The following is an 18,554-nucleotide window of genomic DNA, read 5'->3' as shown; positions in this document are numbered from 1 at the left end:
ATATGGAAAGAAGTGTCGTATGCCATTAAATTGGTTTGAACTCAAGAATTGAGATATCATTGGCCTTGATCTATTAAGGAATTAGCAGATAAAGTGAATATTATACAAGATAATCTTAAGATTGCAACTGATCGATAGAAATCTTATGCAGATTTAAAGAGGAACGGAATAGAATATTAAGTTGGAAACAAGATGTTTATTAAGGTGTTACCTTTGAAAAAAGTTTTAAGGTTTGGAAGAAAGGGAAAGTTAAGTCCTAAATTCATTGGTCCATATGAAATTATGAAGAAAGTTGGGCCAGTGGCTTATCAACTTGCGCTACCCCCTGAAATGGATAAGATTCATAATGAGTTTCAAGTGTCAGTTCTTTCAATATATCGATCAAATACTTCACATGTTATCGCTCCGAAGGAAATTGAAATTCAGTCGGATCTCACTTATGAAGAAGAACCGGTGAAAATACTTGATTATGGCGTCAAATAACTCATGAACAAGACAGTCCCTTTAGTCAAGGTTCTTTGGAGAAATCATAAGGTTGAGAAAGCTACATGGGAAAGAGAAGAAGATATGAGGAAGCGGTTTCCTCATCTTTTTGTATTAGATACGTGTTAAAAATTCGACGATGAATTTTCTTAAGTGGGAGAATTGTAATACCCCAAATTTTTACTAGTGATCCAAATTTAAAATTTGAATGTTTAGTGGCCAAAGTATAAAATTTGGAAAAGATTAGGGACCAAAGTGTAATTTTAAAATGTTATATAATATGGCCTCGTAAATAAATAGTTTACCCCCAAGAGTGATATATCCATGGGTATTAAATTTTTCGTACTGATTTTCTATTAAAAGCTATAAAGCGATAAAGTTTGAGAAAAATTCGGATAATCGGATCAAATTGAATATTTAGGAAATTTTGAAGGATGATGAAGCAAGGTTAAAAATATCATTTCCATGACTTAAATTTGTAGGTTTTAATATAAATGGTTCGATTTAAGATAGTTTTCTATAATCAATTTGGACAGTTGGATGAAAAATGGTGAGATTGTAATTTTGGAAAATTCGAAAGGCAAAGTTGGTAACTACTAACTCATTGGTTTATTTTGACCATTGGATGAATAAATTGACATGTGGAAAGTTATTGAGCCTTGGATTTCAATGGTAAAATGGTCATTTTTCACCAAATAAATTTTTGATTAACTTTTTAGCATTAAAAGATGATAAGTTTGCTTAGATTTTTGTTTAGAAAAAATCAAGAGACTTGTTCATCTTTCTCACTTTGGCCGTGAGCTACATCTAAGGTAAGGATAAACTTTCTTTTTGATTTTCAAGCTATTTTTTGGGAATTTGGATGAACACATGAAATACAATGTTGTTCTCCATGAAATTCTCTATCATTTGGTACCATTATTTCATGTTTTCCATGCTTAGAACATTGAATTATTGAATTGATGGATGATGGGGATGCTTGGTTTTGATGCCCTAAGGCTTGATTATGGTGTAGTTGATGTTGGAGAATCATTTCCATACTTGCATGATGATTGAAATTACTTGGAAATTGAAGTAGTAATATTCAGCCTTTAGGTTTTATTTAGAAATAAATTATTTGAATTGAAATTGTTAAGGACTTGATTGTAGATGAATGGAAACAATGTTTAGAAGTTGAATTCATGCTTGAATCAAGTTGGAAAGTTTGCCCTAGGCGACCCTTCATATTCGACCATAAGGAAAGTAAGTGGGAAAAATTTTAGAAAAATTATGATGAGGCTAGACATGATGAATGGGTGATTTACCAAGCTTTAGAAAGTTGTTTGGATAAATTTGGAAGCTTGTGAAGGCTTATGGAAAAAACATAAAAAGGAAGAAGTTTTGTGAATTATTAGACATTGAATTGAAAATTTTCAATTATGAGGATTTAATGTTGAGATTTAATATTTGAATGCTTAATTTTAAGTTAAAAAGTTGGTACAAGATCAAATTGAAAATTTGGTTAAATGTGATGGCGGAATTCGAATGGATTAGGAAATATGGGATTTAATTGAAATTATTTAGAGGTGCATGTATTGAGTTGAATATATTTTTACAATTTTGAAATGTTGGGATTGATTTGAATAAAGTAAAAATGATGAAGGATCAAGATGCAAGTAGTGAGTATTGAAGAAGAAATTAAGGATGCAAAATAATGAAAACAATTTAGATTTTTGAATCTAGCAGTAAGTTTGAAAATTCACCAGAAATTCTATAGAAATGATTAGCAGGTGATTTTTATACCATTGTGTTTGTATGTCAGTCTAGTTTAGTTTAAAACAAACATAGATCAATTTCAAATTGTACAATGAAAGATACAAATTTTTAATCAAGGATAGGTCAGAAAAAAGCCAGCAGATTCTGCTCAAAAAATATTCTTGAATTTGGATTATGAAATTCACTATAAATTATACAAGTTGAATTAGAGGGAGTAATTTAAATGGTTGGAATTGTATTCGAGCCTAGTTTCTAGCAGAATAAATAAAATTAAGTTCCAGTATGTATCTGAATACATAATAATTATTCTTTCAAGGTAGTGCAAGTTGTCAAAATATGGAAATTTTAGAATTTAAGTGGAAATGGATTAGAATTGAATAAGTATCTATAGAATTTTATGAATTTTATTACCAAGTTGTTCCTATGTTAGTATATTACTAACCTATATTTTGAAATTGGTATTCGATGGATAAATAATGCTCGTGTAGATCGTGATAAAAAGCAAGCTCAAAGTGATTCAAAATCAAAGGAAAAAGTTCAAGAGTAAAGAATATCGAGTAGGACTACTAGAGAGGCATTATCAGGTGAGTGCATTTTCAACCTTATATATATGTGATATGAGGAAGACTTATGATGAGTCAAGCTTGAATGTTTTGAAAGAAAAAGGTTTTGAGTCGTATTATTATATATTGTCATAATGCTTTGGTAAATGATTTTGAATGATCTGACTTGTGATTTGCTAATTTTGAAAGTTTAACAATGAAAATGATTTGGATAAATGATTTGAATGATTTCGGGTATGAACTACCCAATGCATTTTTTATATGATATTTTGATATATATTTGTGTTTATGAAACTTTGACATATGAATGGTATATGGATTTAAATATAAGGCCCAGTGTGTGTTCATTGAGAGTAAGTGGTACAATTGGCATGCCAAGAGTTTGAGTGATTATTGATCAATCTTACGTGATACATTCGTGTACATTCTACGCAGCACTTTCAAGTGCAATAATATGTGGCACTTTATGTACAACTCTACGTGACACTATTTGTGCATTCAAGAAACTCATGATGATTGCTCATTATGATATTCTTGATTTATACAGTGTTGTTGTGTTCTACAATACTTGTATATTCTATGTGGCACTTTTTGTGCATATTATCTACGCGGCAGTTTCGACTGCATATTTACGCACACTCATATATGAATCACGTATCATGCATTCTCATTCATCATACATTAGGCAGTGAATTGAAATGAAAGTGAAACATACATGTTTGATATAATTTATTGAAAGTAAAATTTTATATGATGATTTTACATTATGTTATATGTCTGGTATTTTCTTATACATGTTTTTAATTATTATTATTATTTTATTATTGTTAGTACTATAATACCTCACTAAGTGTATACTTAGCATGTAATGATTTTCATGCATAGGTAGAAGGAAGCATTAGGAGTAAGGAGCCAGGTTATTATACTTAAATTTTTTAAATGTTTTATCTTGTTTTAAATAGATGATACTGCTTATTACCAATTATGAACAAAGGTTTAATTATCTAATTTTCAAGTAGCAACAACTTCAACCATTTGTTTATAATATTTTATGATTTTGATATAATTGATTCTTTTAGAAAGAAACAAAAAATTTACTAGTTTTCGGAAATGGACTAATTTGAAATCTTTATGTGACCTCCTGGAATCGTATGTGGTAACATATATGGGAAATGGATGTTACATTAATTGTGTAAATACCTACCATTTGAGGGTTTCTTCTTTACAATCTTTTTATTTTTTTGTAAAAGGGGTTTGGTTCTGGTTTAGCCATGGAAAACTAGGGATTTGTAAAAGGATACTCTTGAGACTAGAAAAAGAAAGAACAAATTTGTGTATGGAGCTAAGTTAGTGGATGAAGACTTCATTTGAGGAAGTTGAACCATTCTAAATACTTGTGCAATATTTCATATTCTTTATCTCCATACCCAAATTTTTGAGTTGGCCAATTCACGCCCTCTTGGTACTTTTTTGGTTGATCGATAGAGCAACGAAAATCCCTACATACACATGGCTAGCTCACTCCTAGATTCTTGGGGCATCAGCACCCAGCCATCAACTGAAGTGCCTCAGTACTAGCTGAGATGTATCTGAATATTTCTAACAAATAATAAAATCGTTAACTGCTAGCGTAACAAATGTGTCCTCGCTATTTCCTGAGCATAAAACAATGGCTAGTTTTATGTTATCCTAACTAGTATCATTTCAAGATGTAACTACATTCACTGTTGATGTTACTTGTAGTTTTATTTAATGATGTTATGGTGATATTGGACCTTTCATCTCAAAACCCTTAATTATTTGGGTTTCTGTACCCAAAACAACACATTGGTACCAATATTGTTCCCTTTGGTATTGATATTAACCTTTTGTAACATCCTTAACCATTATATGTACTTAATTACTAGTTAAAGATGTTACATCATTCATATAAAACATTTATTATGTAAAACTCGATAAATTTTTGTTTCTTTAAAATTTCTAAATTTAACCTTTAATAAGAATTCTTTTAACTGCATAAAATCACAACCTAATATTACGGCTGCCAATTAAAATCATATTTAGGCAGGTACTAGGTTGTTCGATGTTGTTTAATATAATAAATAAAAGTGCCTAAAAACTGCCAAATTTTAAAATCAATTGATTAATTTTTGAAAACATGATTTAATAAAATATTATTTGTCCATCCTCTTAATTAAATATAATAATATCCATATTAAAGCAGTTTTAACATATGCAAACCTTTTTATAACTAAACTATCAGAGTAACTATGACATTTATAATATAGATGCCACTAAATAAGTCAAAATAGCATTAAATGATGTCTTACTGATACTGTATGTTGATATGATTCCAAAAAAGTAATGCTTGATATGCTCCTCACTACACAACTTTATTCTTCTCTTTACCTACACGTGAAACATTCACACGTTAAGTTTCCACTTAGTGAGGCATATAAACCAAACTAAAACATTTTAAAACATGAAAGGATTATAAACCAAACTAAAGCATTTTAAACCTTTTTTCTTCATATTGAAACTTAAGTTGAAAAATCATCCTTTCACACATATTTATAAGGCATATAACGCCAAATCACTATTCTTAGAAAAATATTAGCTTTCTTTCAAATCACATAACATGTATCGTCATTTTATCACATAAAAGGCATATCATGCAAAAAATCATCACACATGGTACTATTTACTTTCATCTCAATTCAAATAACTTGGACTATTCACTTATTTAGATCATATAGTCTGCAATTTCAATTTCATATAAGTATAGCCCAATGTACGTTAAATGAAAATGCAAGGTACGTGAATTAGACGAGTGTGCACAATATGCACTCCAGGTGCCTCGTCAATAAACATTAATATTCACTCCAAGTGTCTCATATAATTTGCACCAAATGTGCCACATTTAATGTACAGGAATGGCCCAGTTTAATAATCACTCCACCTCATGGCATGCCAATTGTACCTACAACTCTCAATGCACATATAATGAGCTTTTATGTAATAGCCATATCTCATTCGTATATCTATTGTATCCATTTATATACATATCAACATGTCCAATAATCCTTTATAAAAAATCAGTGCATTGGCCAATTCATACCAAAAATCATCCATAACCATCTATCAAATACTGTATAAAATACTTATAGTTCATATCATATAATCATTTCAAAACTCTTTTCAAATTTTATTCAAATCGTCCTTAAATAAAATACCATATAAAATATATTGAGTAATTTATACTCAAATCATCTGAATATCATTTTTTAAACATTATAAAAATAAATCATAATATATTTTAAATACTTTCCTTACCAAATCATTCAAGGTTGGCTCATTGCAAGCCGTTCTCATATAATATATGACAATATAAAGCAATAATGCATTCACCTTATTTGCCTCACTAGAACCTTTTACAATGATATTCTTTTTAATCACGTGCTTGATCCTTTGTCCTCGATTCGATCACAAGATATATCACAGTCTATATAAAATCATATACAGAACAAATATTCAATGTATATGTTAGTATTATTCTAACATAACAAATATCCGACAATAAAAATCCATATAATATACTCGATACTTATTCAATAATAAAAATCACTTCGCTATTCGATAACAATTTCAACATTTCTGAAACAATGTCTCAATTCCATAAATATTCATATTCATCACCAAGTAACTTCACAAATCTTACAATTTAGCCATCATTTATGAATTCTTTTAGAATTTATACTAAATTCAAAATACTATCACATTTGCAAACTTGTCAATTAATCCGTAAAGTTTCCAATCTTTTTGAATAAACCACTAAACTTAACCAAATTTGCAATTTGGTCCCAAAACATCATTCTAAATTCGAGCATCCAACATTAATTTCCAGCATAGTACACTCTTAATTGAACATTTATACATCAATCCCTTAAAATTTTAAAAACATGCAAAATGGTCCATTTTCTTTCACAAAGCTCCAAATTGATACAAATCAACTTCTAAAACTTGTAGAATCACTCCAATATCAAATATAGATCATAGGAATTTTTTAATATTTTTCTCCAATTTAATAGTAATGGTCAAATCTTCATTAAGCAATAGGGCTTATTTTTCATTCAATTTCAAGCATGAGTTCAAAATCCTATGATCAAATTCATGCAATTTCAATCATTCCCACGTTAAATTCAATAAAAGTTCAACCAATCATCAAGAAAACTAACCTTTTTCAAATTTACTATAGCAATTTCTAACTGATTTTGATCATCACACATGCTTGGAAATTTATCTACTACACCAATAACATAAAAATCATCATTTAATTCTTCAAAATTCAACATATTCTTCATGAAACCTAATCATAAATTGCATCATCCAATAATGTTTTACATGAAATAATTATACCAAATGATAGAGAATTTCAAGTAGATTAATTCTCTATCTAATAGCTCAATCCAAAAATCAATCGAATAAGCCATAAAATCAAAATAAAAAGCTTCTCTTACCAACTATAGAGGCCATGTTTGAATAAGGAAGAAGAAGCTAAAAAATCTTGATTTTTTCCACTGAAAATTCTAGATTTTTTCCTTCAATTATGGCTTAAGACATGGCTTTAATCTATTAAAATTGAATTTAAAATTGAATTAATGTGAAATTATCATTTTTCCCTTAAGGAAACATGATAATTTCAGCTTTCCATTGAAACGTCTTCCATTTAAATATTCCATAGTCAAAGATGAACCAAAAAAATTTTGACTTTCCACCCTTATCCTTGGCAATTTTGGAAAATTACAATTTAGTCACTAAATTTCACAATTTCGATTTAACATTGAAATTCAACCTTAATCCCACTAATCTTCGTTAAAATTTTACTATTATAAATTATGAAAATAATATTTCTAACTCTTTTTTATCATCCTTCAGAATTTCGTGAAATTCTGATTCAATCCGATTATCCCAATTCCTATTAAACTTTATTACTTTATAGCTTTTAATACAAATCCCAAATCAAAATTCTGATTTCCACATAAACATCAATTTCAGAATAAACTATTCATTTATGGACAAAAATATATAACTTTTAAAAATTACATTTTTGGTCTCTAAACCTTTTCAAATTTATACTTTGGAAACTAAACTTTAAAAATTACATTTTAGTCACTAGCCAAATTTTAGGATATTACAATTCTTCCCCCTTAAAGAAAAATTTTCCTCAAATTTTCATTACGTACATGTTACAAAAATATGAGGAATATGATTTTTCATGTATTCTTATCGTTTCTAGATAACTTCTTCGACTTTATGATTTCGTTAAAGAACTTTTACCAATGGAATCATCTTGTTTCTCAGTTACTTGACTATATGAGCTTAAATCATCACTGGTTCTTCTTCGTAGTCAAATCCGTTTTAAACTGCTATCGGACGATAACTATCTTAAGATCATTTTGAATAATCTCTACCTTGTTTTGAACTTCCTTTTTATCTCAGAACCTCTTATATCTTTATCCTTAAGTACATAAAATTTCTACAACATTTATCATTTCTTCCTATATAAAACTTCATACTCTGGACATTCATCTAATATCTATTATTATAAACAATCTTTCCGAAAATCAAATACTTTCCTTTTGATATTTTGGACCCAACTACACATACCTTTATATCTCTTATAAAATCTAACTTCAAACTGTCCATGGTTCCAAGAATGAAAAACAACGTTGGAATTAAGTTGAATTCCCAAAGCTTAATACATAGAATTCAAAAAATTTCTTTAAATAAACCTTGGTTTTTTTATCATTTTTTTTATCGATATAAGCACTTCGTGAAATTGAATAACTTTATTAATTGAATATCTTTTTCATAAAGCAATCAATTTGGAATAAGATGAAATGCACAACTTTATTGACTATCCATAATCACTTAAATATCCTTTTGATTGAATGTCCAAGAAAATCTTGTGACAATATTCATCATGTTTTTCTTCTGTTTCCACTAAGGAATAAAAATCAATTACAATAATCCTGAGGACATTTGTAGTTCTATTTGATCTCAATAACAAATTAAGCAACTTAATAACCGATAACTTTATCTCTATATGATAAACATACGTCAGACTTAACTTTAAATTTTTTATCTCTACCTTTGTTCCTTTGTTTCATCCTTAATATACACTTCTCACCTTTCTGTGAAAATCCTTCACTTAAATTAACCGAGTAGGTTTATGGTAGGGCATATCACTCTCGCTAAGTCTGTTCTTTCAGCTATAACAATCTACTTCATGCAAACGACTAGGCTCCCATATAGTATTCATGCTGAAATAGATAAGATTATTTGCCAGTTCATTTGGGTATCTACAACTATGATAGGGAAAATTCCTCTGGTTAATTGGGATATTCTTTGTCAGGCGTTTAATAGGGAAGGTCTAGGTTTCCCCCATTCCTATGACCATAACACTACTTTTATTTGGAGACTTAGATATGCCTTAATCACTAAGCTGAATTCTCTATGGGTCCTTGTACTTTGTCAAAAATACCACACGTCTGGTCTCTTCCTGAACAACATTTTGAGGCCTCACTGTTCTCCCTTATGGTGCATGTTGTCTCGAGGTTGGGATAGCTTTCGCTCAAATATTTGATGGCTGTCTGGAAACAGTCATCATGTTAACTTCTGGAATGATTCTTGGATTCCTTCTTTGGGACCTTTACGTCATTTCTTGGATGCTCATCTTGTTGCCGGACATCATAGTTTTTTTGAAATTTATTAAAAATTATGGATATGTTCGGACCGTCGACACACCCCATGGCTTAGCAAAAACAAAATGTGATTGTCTCACCAGTGATCCAAGTATGTTAAATATGAAATCGGGAGGAAGGGATGTGATTACTTGCATTGGTTCCTTGAAAATCATCAAAGACAACATCGACTAATGGTGATCACGAACGATTTGAATCCTATCATGCACGGAAAATCATCTGAGCCACTATTTAGTTCACCCAGTTGAAAAGCAGTTGGGAGCAAAACCTTTCTTTAAAATTGTTCTAGGAGTTTTAGAATTTTCAAAAGAGATTAACGACTTCTAGATCAACATATCCCTTATATATATATGTGTCGCCCTATCTATTAAGGTTTTTAAATCTGAATTTAATAAAAAAAATATAATTACATTATTTTAATTAAATTCGATATTCATGTGTAATTAAAATTAATCACATATATATATAAATATATCATATATATATTAATATTAAATACACATTTATTCATGTACAATCAAATTGTACATATGTGACACATTTATAAGTTGATCTCTTTTTTCAACCATTGGGTGTGACCCTATAGGTTTCTATAATGTAAGTAGTAATAATTAGAACTATTCTAATATTATGAACAATGAGTGACATCTGCAATATGTCATTGTTACCTAAGTTACAGGAAGCCATTATTCGACATAACATGTCCACGACTAACTTTTTAATTATATTATATCATTTTTCCCTTTATATCTAGAATAGGCACAAGTATTAGAATAATCACACTTGTGTAGCCCATCTATTATTTATTAATATATAGAGTAGACTATAATAAGTGAATAATTTGTGATATCTCATATCAACTTATACGAGCATGGTCATGCATTTCTTGTCTCACTCAATCAAGTGGCCTGTGATATATTTCCTATTATGTAGGAAGGATAAATCTTATCTTGATCATTCACACCCGACTATATATATCATGATATATTCAATGTCAATCTTTATAGTGCAACCAGTTACGGAGCCTGTTTAACTGTATCAAAACATACAACAATATATGTTGAGATCATAATGATCTCAAGTCTAAGGATTATACATATAGTTGTCACTATGAGTAATATCGTGACCATCACATAACAATTCAAGACACATGCTCATTGTAGGTCAATAGAATATATTGTTCTCTAACAATACATTCATGTATTAATTTTGACATCTCTATGTCAATGACAACTCATTGTCATCAATCAATAACATGTTAATCTTAAGCGTATTATTACTATTCATTCCCATAATAATACTTGACTAAGGATCTTTTAATAATAATCACATTAATATACTTACATTATTATCTTTTAGTTTATTTAATGAACATAAATAAAATAAAAGAAAAAAACGATAATGCCTTTATTTAATAAAAACGGTAAATAAAATATGTTAATACAATCATCATATGATTGGTCTTTGAACATACTCTAACAATCTCCCACTAGCACTAAGACCAATCACTCACATATCTAATACCAAGAGACTCAGTATGACGATAATGGTTTTGTTGTGCCAGAGGCTTTGTTTAGGGATCAATAATGTTTTTATCAGTGTGTACTCTACATATCTCATCTCCTCGATCTATGATCTCTTGAATGAGATGGAAGATCCTAAGAATATGTTTGGACCATTGATAAGATCTGGGTTCCTTTGCTTGTGTAATTTCTCCATTGTTATCACAACAGAGTTATACATCATCTGATATGATAGAAATAACCCTAGCTCATATATGAACTTCTTGATCCAAACAACCTCTTTTGATGCTTCACTTTCTGCAATATGCTCATCCTCTGTTGTAGAATCAACTATTGTGTATTCCTTTGAACTTTTCCAGCTCACAGCACTGCCGTTAAGACAAAAAAAATCATATTGTGATCGTGAGTCATCCTCGTCAGTTTGGAAGCTGGCATCAATATAACCTTTTACACTAAGCTCTTATTCGCCTCCATAGACAAGAAAAGTATCCTTATTTCTTCTTAAGTACTTAAGGATATTTTTAACTATAACCTAGTGATTTTCACCAGGATTTGCCTGGTACCGACTCATCATGCTCAAAGCATATGATATATTTGGTTGAGTACATATCATTGCATACATGATAGAACCAATAGTCGAAGCATATGAAATCTTACTCATTCGTTCTCTTTCTTGTGGAGTTGAAGGACACATTTCCTTTGAAAGAGATATACCAGTCTCATTGGTAAGAATCATTTCTTGGATTCTTCTATACTGAATCTTTTCAGTACTTTGTTTATATATGTACTTTGACTCATAACTAGAAGTCGTTTATACCTATCTCTATAGATCTTAACTCCTAAGATGTAACATGCATCACCCAAATCTTTTATAGAAAAGAAACTACTTAACCAAGTCTTAATAGGCTGTAAAGTAGCTATGTCATTTCATATGATAAGTATGTCGTCTACATACAAGATTAGGAAAGAAATAATGCTCCCACTAGCCTTCTTTTAAACACAAGGCTTGTCTAGGTTTCTGATAAAACCAAACTCTTTGATTGCATCATTGAAACGAAGATTCCAACTTCGAGAAGTTTGCTTTAGTCCATAAATATACCTCTATAACTTGCAAACCTTTCTAGCATCTCTTGGAGTGACAAAACCTTCTGATTGGGTCATATACACATACTCTTCAAGTTTTTCATTAAGGACTGCGATTTTAACATCCATTTGCCATATTCTATAATCATGGAATGCAACTATTGCAAGCAAGATCCGGATGTATTTAAACATAGCTACTGGAGAGAAGGTTTCATCATAGTCTACACCATGAACTTGTCGAAATGCTTTAGAGACTAATTGTCTCTTGTATGTTTGTACATTACCATCCATGCGTGTTTTCTTCTTGAAAACCCATTTACACCCTATAGGTTTGACCCCTTCTAGTTGTTCAACCAAAGTCCATACTTGGTTTACTGATATGGAATCCATCTTAGATCTCATGGTCTCTTGATAATTTCTAGGCTCATTTTGATCCATAAGAAGAATATCTCTATGTGTAGTAACCAAAAATCCATATCTCCCAGGCACATGGCGTTCTCTTATTAAGCTTCACAGTGGTTGTTTTTCTAAATCTGTTGATTGTTCCTTAACTACTTGTGGAACTTGTTTAACCTCTGGTTTACTGATATTTTGTTCTTGAAATTATCCAAGTTCAATATTTCTTCATTCCCTTTCTTCGAGAGAATTCTCTCTCGAAAAAAAAATCTTGTTCGAGCAACAAACACTTTGTTCTCGTTAGGGCTGAAGAAAATATATCCTTTAGTTTCTTTAGGATATCCTACAAATATACACTTATGACATTTAGGTTCAAGCTTTGTAGACATATGATGATTGACATAAGCTTGACAACCACAAATCTTCATAAAAAGACATACTAGGATGATTCATAGTCCATATCTCATATGGTATCTTTCGAACCGATTTAGATGGAAGACAGTTTAGTGTGAAAGTGGTTTCAAGTGAAAATCCCCAGAAAGAAGTCGGAAGATCACTATGACTCATCATTAATTGAACCATGTCTAACAATGTTTATTCCTCTTTTCAGAAACCCCATTCCATTATGGCATAGGTGGTGTAAGCTGTGAGACAATCCCACACTCTTTCAGGAGTTCGTCAAATTCTATGCTCAAGTATTCTCCACCTCGATCCAATCAAAATGCCTTAATACTCTTTCCTAGTTGATTTTGTACTTCATTTTTTAATTCGTTAAACATTTTCAAGTGCTTCAGATTCATGGCGCATAAGGTAAATATACCAATACTTATTGAAGTCATCAGTGAATGTAATAAAGTACTGGAATCCACCTTTGGCTTGTGTATTCATTAGCCCACACATATCACTATGTATTAATCCCAATAAATTGTTTGCTCATTCACCTCTAATATGAAAGGGAGCCTTAGTCATTTTTCCCAACAAGCATGATTCATATACATCATATTGTTCGAAAACAAATGAATCTAATATTTCTTGTTTATGGAGCTTTAATATGCGTTTCTCACTTATATGGCCCAAACGAAAATGCCAAATATTAGTTTGATTCGATTCATTTGGCTTTGATATTTTCGTATTTATGTTATCAATAATGTTATATTGATCTAAATTATAGAGGCCAATAACTAATTGTACCGAACCATAGAAAACACTATCGAGATAAAATGCACAATAGTTATTCTTTATAATTATCTCAAAACCAATCTTGCCCAAACAAGAAATAGAAATAATGTTTTTAGTCCACTAGGTAAAGATAAACGATATGTCCATATATCTAATGCAACAACTCTTGCTCCATTTCCATCTTCTAGGTCTACGTCTCCTTTAATCGAATTTTTTCTCTTTTGCATTCCCTGTATATAAGTATAAATATGAGAACCACAATTGATATCTAATACCTAAGAAGTAGATGTTGTCAAATTAACATCAATAGCATAAATACCTAACACAAACATTTCGTTTGCTTTTTCCTTCTTGACCTCTTCAAGGTAAATAGGCCAGTTTCTCTTCTAGTGTTTGGTCTTATTGCAATGGAAACATTTTCCTTCCTTGCTAACTCCCCCTTTGGGTTTCAATGAATCTTTTCCTTTGGGCTTGGCCATACTATTTCCCTTAGAGTTTGCCACTATCTTTTTCTTTCCATTTTCTTTGTCCTTACGGACCATCAGAATGGGCTTAGGTCCAACCTTTTTCATGTTACTTTCAGTAGTACATAACATGCCAAGTAACTGTGGCAAAGTCTCGTTAGTTTCATTCATGTTGAAATTAAGGAAAAATTGGTTGAATCTATCCGACAACGAGTGCAGGATAACATCGATAGCTAATTAATCTTTGAGAGGAAATCCTAACTTTTCAACGTTTGGATGTATCCCATCATTTTGATGACATGAGCTCCTACAGAGATTCCTCTACCATTTTCCATTGAAATATAGCTTTCGAGGTGTGATACCTCTCTTGACGTGCTTGTCCCTCCAATATTTCCTTTAGATTTTGAATCATCTCATATGCAACCACATTCTCATGTTGCTTCTGAAGCTCACGAGTCATGGTGGCAAGAATTAGACATCCAACATCTAACATATTTTCCATATGTTTCTTAAACTTGTCTTTGTCAGCCCTAAAAGCATTAGTTTTTGGCTCATCAGAAACATGTTCTTCAATAACATATTCATTCTTTTCCTGTTTGAGAACAATTCTCAAATTACAGAACCATTCAAGGATGTTTATGCCATTAAGTTTCTCCTTCTCAAGGAGCGATCACAATGATAGTGTGTTGTTTGCCATTAAATCTACAACAATGAAAATATTTAAAGTAAGTAAATTTACCAAATTTAAAATTTATAAATAGGTCTTTATTTAAAAATTTCTCCCACTATTTTATTTAAAATTAAAAACCCTCTTGTTTTAATTTCAAAAAATAGCTCGAAAGTTTTCTACTGAATGAGCATCCATATTTCACCTCTTTCCTATATCAATTTTGGATTTTCTTCTAGGTGAATGGTTATTTAGGTAAGTAACACCTTACTAATTACATCTCATGTAACTCCTCCATTTTATGAACAACTCTTGTTCAAACCATCTCATTATTAATCCAAATAATTAACCTCTAAGTTTCTAATCCTATTAAAATCACCTAGCTAAGTTGTTACCAATATTTCAACTGGTGAATACCACTTGCTTATTCTTTGTGTTTAACTAAGATAGACTTATATGTCATTGCTTTGGCAAAACCCACATAATATCGATCGAAGTTTTAACGAGGGTACATATTGGACGGATAAAAATAACTTAGATTATTTAGAAGGATTTATAATTATCTCATCAATGTTCATTCTAATATTATCATCTTATTGATCTCATCAATATTCATTATAACATTAGCATGCTAACATATCATTCATCGCATCACATACATGATAGATATAAGCAGTAAATAAGATGCAATGGTTATAGGCCAAAATATTAAAACTTAGGTGACCCAAAAAATATGATACATATGCCATTACAAGTTTATTATTAATAACCGATATGGCCTACTGTAATACCCAATTCCCGTATACATTTTCATACACGAGTCACAAATGTCACATAACTTTTAAAACTTTCCGCTTTTGAAAAAAAATAGTAAAATCATGCTTTTAATCATAAAACTTTCTTATTTGATAATAATAAAACGTTCATTATTTTATATTATGTAAACAAATCTTAAAGTTCCAACATATTTATTTTTTACATCATCATAAGTCAAATACATTTTAGAGCATTTTCATAAATCTATTACATGCCAACTAATAACATCAAAAGTACACATAGTTGTCGTACAGTTATTGATGAGGTTGTCCTTGATATGAGATGTCAATTGCACTCCTTACTCTGCTCGTACTAATACCTACGCGTGAAATTAACACAAGCTAAGTAATCACTTAGTGAGGCATAACAATAATGAGGTAAATTTTAAACATGAGTATATTATAACGATTCAAAATACCAATTGAATATTACAACTCATTGTAAATTCTATGGTTTCTTACACATAGTGCCGATGCGGAAAAACACAAACCCATTATGAATTACGTGGGGTTGCACACATAGTGCCAATATGGAAATTCAAAAACTTGTTATGAATTTCTTAGGTTGCACACATAGTGCCAATACGGAAATTCATAAACTCATTATGAATTTCTTAGGTTGCAGACATAGTGCCAATACGGAAATTCATAAACTCATTATGAATTTCTTAGGTTGCACACATAGTGCCAATACGAAAATTCATAAACTCATTATGAATTTCTTAGGTCGCACACATAGTTCCAATACAAAAATTCATAAACTCATTATGAATTTCTTAGGTTGCAGACATAGTGCCAATACGAAAATTCATAAACTCATTATGAATTTCTTATGTTGCACACATAGTGTCAATACGGAAATTCATAAACTCATTATAAATTGCTTAGGTTGCACGCATAGTGCCAATATGGTAAATGAAATACAAACATTAAGAAAAAAGTCATCTATGACTATCAAAACATATAAGTACCTAATAAATACACTCACCTGGTTTGCCTCGCTATTATGCCTAGAATGTAAATATGACTAATCGACGACTTTATCCTTGCCTTTCTGTTTGCTTGACCCAGGAGCTTGATTACGATCTACACAAGCATCCATAATCACACATACAATACATATGTAAGTATACATTCTAACATTTATACCAAATAATAATACTCAAAAGTACTATTATTCTCGATTTCTATTTAAGTTCATCTTAACCTAAAATTTTAGGTTGCTTACTATCCGTAATTCTTCTACGGTATCGATACTTCTATACTATGGTACTGATAATCCCTTTAGTATCGATACCATTTTCACATTCTAGAATCCATTTATCAATAATAATATCGATACATTCTTCTTGGTATCGATACCCCACCTCAGTACCGATACTACTTGTATAAGTATCGATATTGTTCATTGTGTTCATCATCTTTCCTTAAATTTAACCCTATAGTATCGGTATTATTCTTCTAGTACTGATACCTTGACCCAGATTTTACACATTTCACTTTAATTTTTACCACATTTTCGCCTAAATCTATTACTTTTATCCCCAACCATACCATTAAATTCATCATTACTTAATCCAACTAACTTACATTCATAAATCTTCTCATAACATCCAAAATATCCAAAAAAAAAACACTCAAAACTAAGAATCTCACCAATGTTTCCAACTTGTTTTTAATCACTTCTAAAGCTCTCAATCTCTTATTCACTTTTTTGACAAGTCAAAAATGCCTTAAATCTTCAATAACTAACCATATTTCATCTAATCATTTAAAAGCCCATTTTATGAAATCTCAAATAAAACCTTTATCTCTTAGTTTTAATCCTCCTTAAACCTTCCTTAAGCCTCTATATTACTTAAGGTTTAAAAACCATCCCAAAAACGAAAGGAAAAACCAACATTGATGAATCCTCACCTTAGGTATGAAGGGAACGTGACATGAAGAAGAAGAAGAGAAGAGAACTTTAAGACTTATCCTCTTAATTCTCATATTCACTTTTATTAAATAACCCAATTTAAATTAATATTAAATTCATTCCATCTAAAGAACCAAATTTGCCCTCCATTCTTTCATTCTTACGAATAAGTCTCAAACAAAATTTCTTAAATCATTCCTTATACTTTTCAATTTACTCAATTTAACCCACCAAAATTTAAATTATTTAACTATGGTCACCTATCTGATGTTTGGGATATTAAAATTATCCACCCTTAAGAAAAGTCGTCCTCGAATTTTAATGCATACCTGATACGAAGAGGCTTGGAAACTGCTTTCTCATGTCCTCCTCTCATTCCCAAGTAGTCTCCTCGACTTTATGATTATGCTAAATTACTTTAACTATAGGAATATGCTTGTTACTTAGTTCTTTGTTTTCTCGTGCCAAGATTCACACTGGTTCTTCCTCGTAAGTCAAATCTGTTCGGATCTCTATTTCCTCTGGTGTGATAATATGCGATGAATCTGATCAGTACTTCCTGAGCATCGGCACATGAAAAACATTATTGTTCTTGTCTATATCGGGAGGAAAAGCTAACTGATAAGTTACTGGTCTGACCCTTTTTAAAATCTCATAAGGTCCAATCAATCTTAGTCTCAACTTTTCTTTGCGCCCGAACCGTAATACTTTCTTCCAAGGCAATACTTTTATAAATACCTTATCTCCCACCTGATATTAAATCTCTTTTCTCTTTAGATCAGTATAATACTTTTGTCGATCGGAAGCTATCTTAAGATTATCTTGGATAACTTTCACTTTATCTTCAATTTCTTTCATTAAATATGGGCCAATAAGATCTCAGTATTTTAGCTCAAACCAGTTTAAAAGTGTACGACACTTCCTCCCATACAAGGCTTCATACG

The 18,554-nt window shown here is 30.7% G+C and overlaps 1 pseudogene; it reads right to left on the bottom strand.

Moving 5' to 3' along the window:
* LOC120210916 overlaps positions 1 to 17,986 on the bottom strand; it is a 29,524-nt pseudogene extending 11,538 nt beyond the window's left edge.
* Between the last annotated feature and the right edge of the window lie 568 nt (positions 17,987 to 18,554).

This window comes from Hibiscus syriacus, unplaced genomic scaffold, assembly GCF_006381635.1.
Source record: "Hibiscus syriacus cultivar Baekdansim isolate YM2019G1 unplaced genomic scaffold, ASM638163v2 tig00109945_pilon, whole genome shotgun sequence".
Lineage (NCBI taxonomy): Eukaryota > Viridiplantae > Streptophyta > Magnoliopsida > Malvales > Malvaceae > Hibiscus > Hibiscus syriacus.
The sequence above is the reverse complement of the archived record's forward strand: the minus strand, read 5'-3'. Positions and strand labels throughout refer to the sequence as shown.